At 47.5% G+C, this 6,900-nt stretch overlaps 1 long non-coding RNA gene across 1 annotated transcript; it reads right to left on the bottom strand.

Annotated features, from left to right (window-relative positions):
- Positions 1 to 1,030: 1,030 nt before the first annotated feature.
- Positions 1,031 to 3,391, bottom strand: LOC142699989 (uncharacterized). Its single transcript, XR_012866455.1, has 3 exons — positions 2,452 to 3,391; positions 1,883 to 2,131; positions 1,031 to 1,241 (listed from the first exon to the last, which is right to left on the bottom strand). It is a non-coding gene; the product is annotated as an uncharacterized LOC142699989 (long non-coding RNA).
- Positions 3,392 to 6,900: the final 3,509 nt, after the last annotated feature.

The following is a 6,900-nucleotide window of genomic DNA, read 5'->3' as shown; positions in this document are numbered from 1 at the left end:
GATTTCTCCTACTGGATCCATCTGTAGGAAACACACAGTGACTGAATACATGACTACTGTATATCTGGCTATAGATCACACACTTCTCTCTACACTTCTATGTTTACTGATCAGAGCCGGAATTACAATGTTGAGGTCCTCACTACCGGTGTCGAGGTCCCTGCACCTTGTAAGCCACAGGCCTAAAGGAGACTGTGCCCTACCAGAGCGAACGGCGGGGCGTAACTGGCTCCCTGCTCCGCCATAATATTTACCTGTATCTGCCCTCTGTGGACGCGGATACACATGAAAGTGGCGGGACACGCCTCTATTTAGTTACCTGCAACCAAAAATGGTCTGGGTGTCACTTGCTTATTAGCCTCTTAAAGGCTGTGTACACCTCTGTAGGCAATATTTTCTATACATATTAATTAACCCCTTCACGACATGGCTATATACTTAGCAACTCCTGATGCCCTGGGCAGGTGTCACATAAATAAATATTGGCAGAATGGAACAGGGTTGTACTTTTCTGTGCGCCGGCTCTCTCCACAAGTGCCGGCACATCTCCCCCTTAGTTTAATCAAACTTATGCCAAACCCCTGCAGATAGCACCTCATCCCCTGTAGATAGCGCCACTGAAGCTCCCTCTAGGAGCGGAATCATTTGCGTTGCCGTCAACTTGGCTGGAAATTGTGCTTCTAGAGGGAGCCCCTGACGTCTCTGTCCATATATGGACAGTGATGTCAGGGACTCCTCTGGGAGTGGAATCCATGGCCTATTTTTGACCTGTTTAAGAGAACCATTTCTCAAATCTGACGTGTCACTTTAAGGGTATGTGCACACGGGGCTGATAAGATGCAGATTTTCTGCAAAGTATTTAATTGCGAGGAAATCTGCAGCGTATTACAGTAGTAGCAATGAGGATGAGATTTTAACAAATCTCATCTACACGTCGCGCCAAAAATGAGTTTTGGACGTTCCGCCGTGTTTACGCCATGTGGAGACGTATCAGAAGTGGGAATAAGATTTTACTTATCCAAGACATTGTGAGATTGTTTTTTCGGAACACGTTGTACTTTATATTAGAGGTAAATTTAGCTCCATACATTCTGTGTTACATAGTTACTAAGGATGAAAAAAGACACAAGTCCATCAAGACCAACCTATAATCCGACCGTGTTGATCCAGAGGAAGATAAAACCCCCATGAGGTGGATGACAATTGTCTCATTAGGGGAAAACTCCTCCCCGACTCCAAATCTGGAAATCAGAATAAATCCCTGGATCACCGTCCCATCTCCAGAATCTAGTACCCATAACTTGTAATATTAAAGAGAACCTCCGATTATACTGACATTATATAGGAAACTATTATACTGCCGGAGTGTGCCGATAATCGTCTTTCTACATGACTTGTATTACCAGGTTTACTTCTGACTACAGCACGACTGCCCATAGTCCACCCTGCCGGCTGCCCATAACTCTGCATTAGGAGACAGCGCGTCCTGCTCGTCTTCATGGCTCCTGTATCCAGAACGGCCACCAGCGCTGTACAATGTAATGTGACCTCTAATGCAGAATTATGAGCAGCCGGCAGCACGAAATGTAGGGATCTAATGTGATGTAAAAGGAGCCGAAATTGTGGAGCTCCTACATTACATGTCATTGTACACACGTGTATATGTGCTGCACATGACGGTATTAAGGCCTCAACAAGCAGAGGAAGAGAACACGGCAGGTATAAATGGACAGGGGGCGGAGCTAACTCCGACTGACCAGGCCGCGATAGGCTCTCCCACTCCTGAGCCTGCCACCCTGGTTGGTGGGAGCCGGTGTCAGTCTAAGAGGTCTGCCCTCAGGTGTCGACTGATTAATCCCGGGAGTATACACAGACGTAGTACCTGGCAGATCCTTTACAGATAGTCATCACCGAGACACCTCCAGTGCGGTTACTGTAGAATTTCCCAGCATTCCCAGCAGTGTCACCTCTCCAGTCAGCAGCTCCGTCATCTTGTAGATCAGTTCTAAGATCTTCTTCTCATGTATCCAGGAGGGGGAGGCTCTGTGATGGGACTACTGCTCCATCCTCCTGACTCATGGATGATGGGAGTCGTACAGTCACACGATGTCTTCTTCACTATTGTGTACTCCTGTGTATGGAGAGAGACACTTAGAGAACTGAACACAGTATTCCCCCCTCAGTAGAAAGAGGGAGATTGTGACCCCGCTGTATAGACCTCTAGTGACCCCACATCTGTAATACTGGAGACCTCACCTACAAAAAGACATTGAGAAAATAGAACGAGGCCAAAACTAAAAAGGAAATAATATTGGGGGGACTAGATGGACCATGTGCTCTCCTCCTGCCGTCATCTTCTAGGTTTCTATATAGAGGTCATCCTGATCCTCCTGATTCTCATTGCTCTACAACATTACTATTGCTGCATTGGTGACATGACACATAACTGACCATATTGGTGGCTGATCTTCAGCTTCTTGACGTCACTTGGAAGGTCTGGACGCTGTTATACAGGACACGGGATTCTTCCTATTATGTATTGTCCCTTCCCTATGTGTGACTTGTTCTATAATGTAGAAAAGTTAACCTCTCCGCTCAGCAGGTAGATGATCTCCAAGGTGAAGTCTAATATTCTTCTGCTCATCTCATTCCTGTCCTTGTCCATCCTTGGTGGGTCATTCAGGAGAAGTAACGTTGTGGAGGAGAAGATGAGAAAACTGGAGGAACTGGAGGATCTAGTACTGCAGATGTCTTTATGAAGAAAGGAGAAGATGGAAATCATACAGGGGACATCATCATGTGTGACATACAGAACCTCACTTATTCATCATTGAGAGAAACATCTTCTCAGAGCCGTCACCACATGGAATAAAGGGGTATTCCCAACACGGACATTTCTCCCCAGGATATGCCGGGAATGTCTGATAGATGCGGCTCCACCTCTGGGTGGCCTTGTTAGGCGGTTCCTGTAACTCCTATAGAAAAGAATGGAGAGACACAATCTGCTCAGGTCCTCCTGCTATATAATCTGCTGCCAACAGATCAGACTGGTGGTCAGTGTGACAGATGCCCTTTATGAATGAATACACCCCTAATATAAGTTTTTACAGATATTAGAAGTTACCTCAGAGATCCTGGATCTTCAGAGACATCTAAAATTCTTAATTATTAAAGTATTTCCCTATTCCTTGTAGATTATTTTACCGGATAGCAACTTTATTCACATCTGAAAGACAGATACTAACCATGGTTAACGGGAACCGGCGGTCACGTGTGAATGTGCAGAAGGTCCCGCCAGTCCTGCGAGCATGTGCGGAAGGTCCCGCCAGTCCTGCGAGCATGTGCGGAAGGTCCCGCCAGACCAGTGTGGAGGAGCGGAAGTTCCCGCCAGACCAGCGGGCAGGCGCGGAATGTCCCGCCAGACCAGCGGGCAGGCGCGGAAGGTCCCGCCAGACCAGCGGGCAGGCGCGGAAGGTCCCGCCAGACCAGTGCGCAGGCGTGGAAGGTCCCGCCAGACCAGTGCGCAGGCGCGGAAGGTCCCGCCAGACCAGTGCGCAGGCACGGAAGGTCCCACCAGACCAGTGTGCAGGCGCGGAAGGTCCCGCCAGACCAGTGTGCAGGCGCGGAAGGTCCCGCCAGACCAGTGTGCAGGCGCGGAAGGTCCCGCCAGACCAGTGTGCAGGCGCGGAAGTTCCCGCCAGTCCAGTGTGCAGGCGCAGAAGATCCCGCCAGACCAGTGTGCATGCGCAGAACGTCCCACCAATACAGTGTGTATGTCCTGGTAGTTTAGTGTGAGGAAGCAGCATGTATTGTGCTGGGTGTGCAGGATCTCTGCATTATCTTATCACTTAGCAGTCACATCTTACACACAGACTTCTGTAAAGCGTGACCTGTCCTCCATCGTCTACATTACTTGGTGCTTTTCCTTTTAAACCTGTTCCCCCACTTCTTCATTATTCTGTGCTCCTTCTAGACCTGTCCTCTGCTTCTACATTACTCTGTGCTCCTCCTTCTAGACCTGTCCTCTGCTTCTACATTACTCTGTGCTCCTCCTTCTAGACCTGTCCTCTGCTTCTACATTACTCTGTGCTCCTCCTTCTAGACCTGTCCTCTGCTTCTACATTACTCTGTGCTCCTGCTTCTAGACCTGTCCTCTGCTTCTACATTACTCTGTGCTCCTCCTTCTTCTAGACCTGTCCTCTGCTTCTACATTACTCTGTGCTCCTCCTTCTTCTAGACCTGTCCTCTGCTTCTACATTACTCTGTGCTCCTCCTTCTAGACCTGTCCTCTGCTTCTACATTACTCTGTGCTCCTCCTTCTAGACCTGTCCTCTGCTACTACATTACTCTGTGCTTCTCCTTCTAGACCGGTCCTCTGCTTCTACATTACTCTGTGCCTCTCCTTCTAGACCTGTCCTCTGCTTCTACATTACTCTGTGCTCCTCCTTCTAGACCTGTCCACCACCTTCGGCACAGTCGAACACACCCTCCTGATACAAATTCTCTAGTCCCTTGACATCACAGACTTGGCCCTCTCCTGGATCTCCTCATACCTTACCAACTAAAGATTTACTATCGCTCCCTTATGGGTCTCAGTGTTCTGGATCCCTTACTTTTCTCCATCTAAATCTTTGGTCAAATTTACCTCTGGTCTTGATGTTACCTCCCTGCTATCTAGAGTGTCTAACAGTTATCTCCTCTTTCACCTCCCACTTCCTTAAGATTAACATGGAGAAAACGGAATCATCTTTACCCCATTTCACTCAACCCCCTTACCAGAACTACCAAATCACAGTTAATGGCTCCACACATTTCCCCGTCTCACAGGTCCGCTGCATTGGGATAACCCTTAATTTCAAATAGCACAGCCAAGCGCTTACCACTTCTTGCTGCCTCCACCTCAAAAACTCTCTTGAAGTCAGTCTTTCCTCGAACAGACATAAATGCTAGTATATATGCCCTCATCATCTACTGTCTAGACTACTCCAACACCCTTCTCTGTGGCTTCCCATGTAACACTATTGCACCCCTCCTACCCATTCTCAACTCAGCTGCAAGGGTAAATCTACCTCTCCCCTCATTCCACCTCTGCGGTCACTGGCCACCCATTGCCTAGTAAATTAAGTTATACATATTAAAAATGACATGCAAGGCTGTCAACAAACCATCCCCTCCATACATCTCTGCCCTAATCTCCCAATACCTCCCCACACATAATCTCCGGTCCTCACAAGACCTTCTTTGTTCTCATTTTATCTGTTCCTCACATCATCGTCTAGATTTCTCCCGTGCTTCCCCTAGTAGTCTACGAGGGCAGGGTCTCTCTCCCTCTGGACCAGTCTGTCATTCAATAATGTTTGTCTCTTCTTATGTACCGTATATATCGGCGTACAAGACGACTTTTTACACCCTTAAAAAAATTTCAAAAGTGTGGGGTCGTCTTATATGCCGGATATTGTCTACATTAGGGATGCACGTTGCAGCCGCACAGCTCAGTATAATACGCATGAATGTATGGGAGCGCGGCTGCGGCTGTGTAATTCAGCCACAGCCCCGCTCCTGAGTCATGTTAAGTTCGCGGGGTCAGGATGATGCAATGCGGCCAGCGCTGCACTAATGAGCGGCGGCACTGGAGACAGAACATGGCGGGCGCGCTACAAAACACCCCCATGTTCTGTCTTCAGTGCCTGAACTGCCGCTCATTAGTGCAGCGCCGGCCGCATCACCTCATGCTGACCGCGCGCGCACTTCCTGTCAGGAGCGGGGCAATGGCTGTATTACACAGCCGCAGCCCCGCTCTATAAACGGCGGAGATCAGAGAAACCGCTCATCTCCGCCGTTATTCCCCTGAATGCTGCGATCACAGCTGACTGCAGCATTCAGGGGAAAGTGAGAAGGGGGGATGCCCCTGGATCGCGTCACAGGGAATTCCTGTGATGCGATCGAGGGCCATACCATATATGGGCAGACGAAAGCAAAAAAGAGTGTGACCCCAAGTGGCTGGCGGGCACAATATACATTAACACAAAGAAAGGCTGTCTGCAACAGCCAAAGCCCAATTTCCCAGCCACCACAATAGATAAAATAAATAACTTTTATTCAGCTACGTATAGCTCGGACAGACCACATGAAATGAATTTAAAATTGTCAGCAGCCGAGGACCGGGCACACATATGTGTCATCTGATTCAACAGACACATATAATATTAGACGTAGGATTATCAGTGTTTCTCCTTATCCAGTTAGAATTAGTAAGTAACAGTAGGTCCGGTCGGCGGCAGTGTTTAAAACATTAGCAGCCCCCCCGACATGTTTCGCTACTAAGTAGCGTCCTCAGGGGTCCACGGGGCTAATGGAATTCCTGTGACGCGATCGAGGGCCATACCATATATGGGCAGACAGCCCAGGGTCTATTGACGGACCCCAGGGCTGTCTTACCATATTTCATGTTGTTAGGACATACCCAAGTATGTCCTAACAACTGCCTGTGTATTATCCGTCCACAGGTTAATGTACTGGCACATATCTGATATATGTCAGTACATTAAAGTTTAAAAATAAAGTAAAAACAAAGTATTGTTAAATTGTAAAAAAAATAAATACACCTTCACCTTTTTTACAATAAACATTAAAATAAGTCTCAATACATAAAATACACACATTCAGTAATGGCGCGGACAACAATGTTTTTGCATCATTTATGATGTGTACGCTGTAAAAAAATGAAATAAACACGGCTTTCATTCACTTATTAATGTGAGGCGCGAGGTGCGATGAATTTACCCTCCATGTTCCTCACATTAATAGTAATTAACCCCATCATGTACCTCGCACATTAACCCAATATGACTGAGAAACATGATGGGATTAATTACTATTAATGTGAGGTGCGTTCAAAAT

Source organism: Rhinoderma darwinii, unplaced genomic scaffold (assembly GCF_050947455.1).
Source record: "Rhinoderma darwinii isolate aRhiDar2 unplaced genomic scaffold, aRhiDar2.hap1 Scaffold_1729, whole genome shotgun sequence".
Classification (NCBI taxonomy): Eukaryota; Metazoa; Chordata; class Amphibia; order Anura; family Rhinodermatidae; genus Rhinoderma; species Rhinoderma darwinii.
This window is presented reverse-complemented; position numbering and strand designations above follow the sequence as displayed.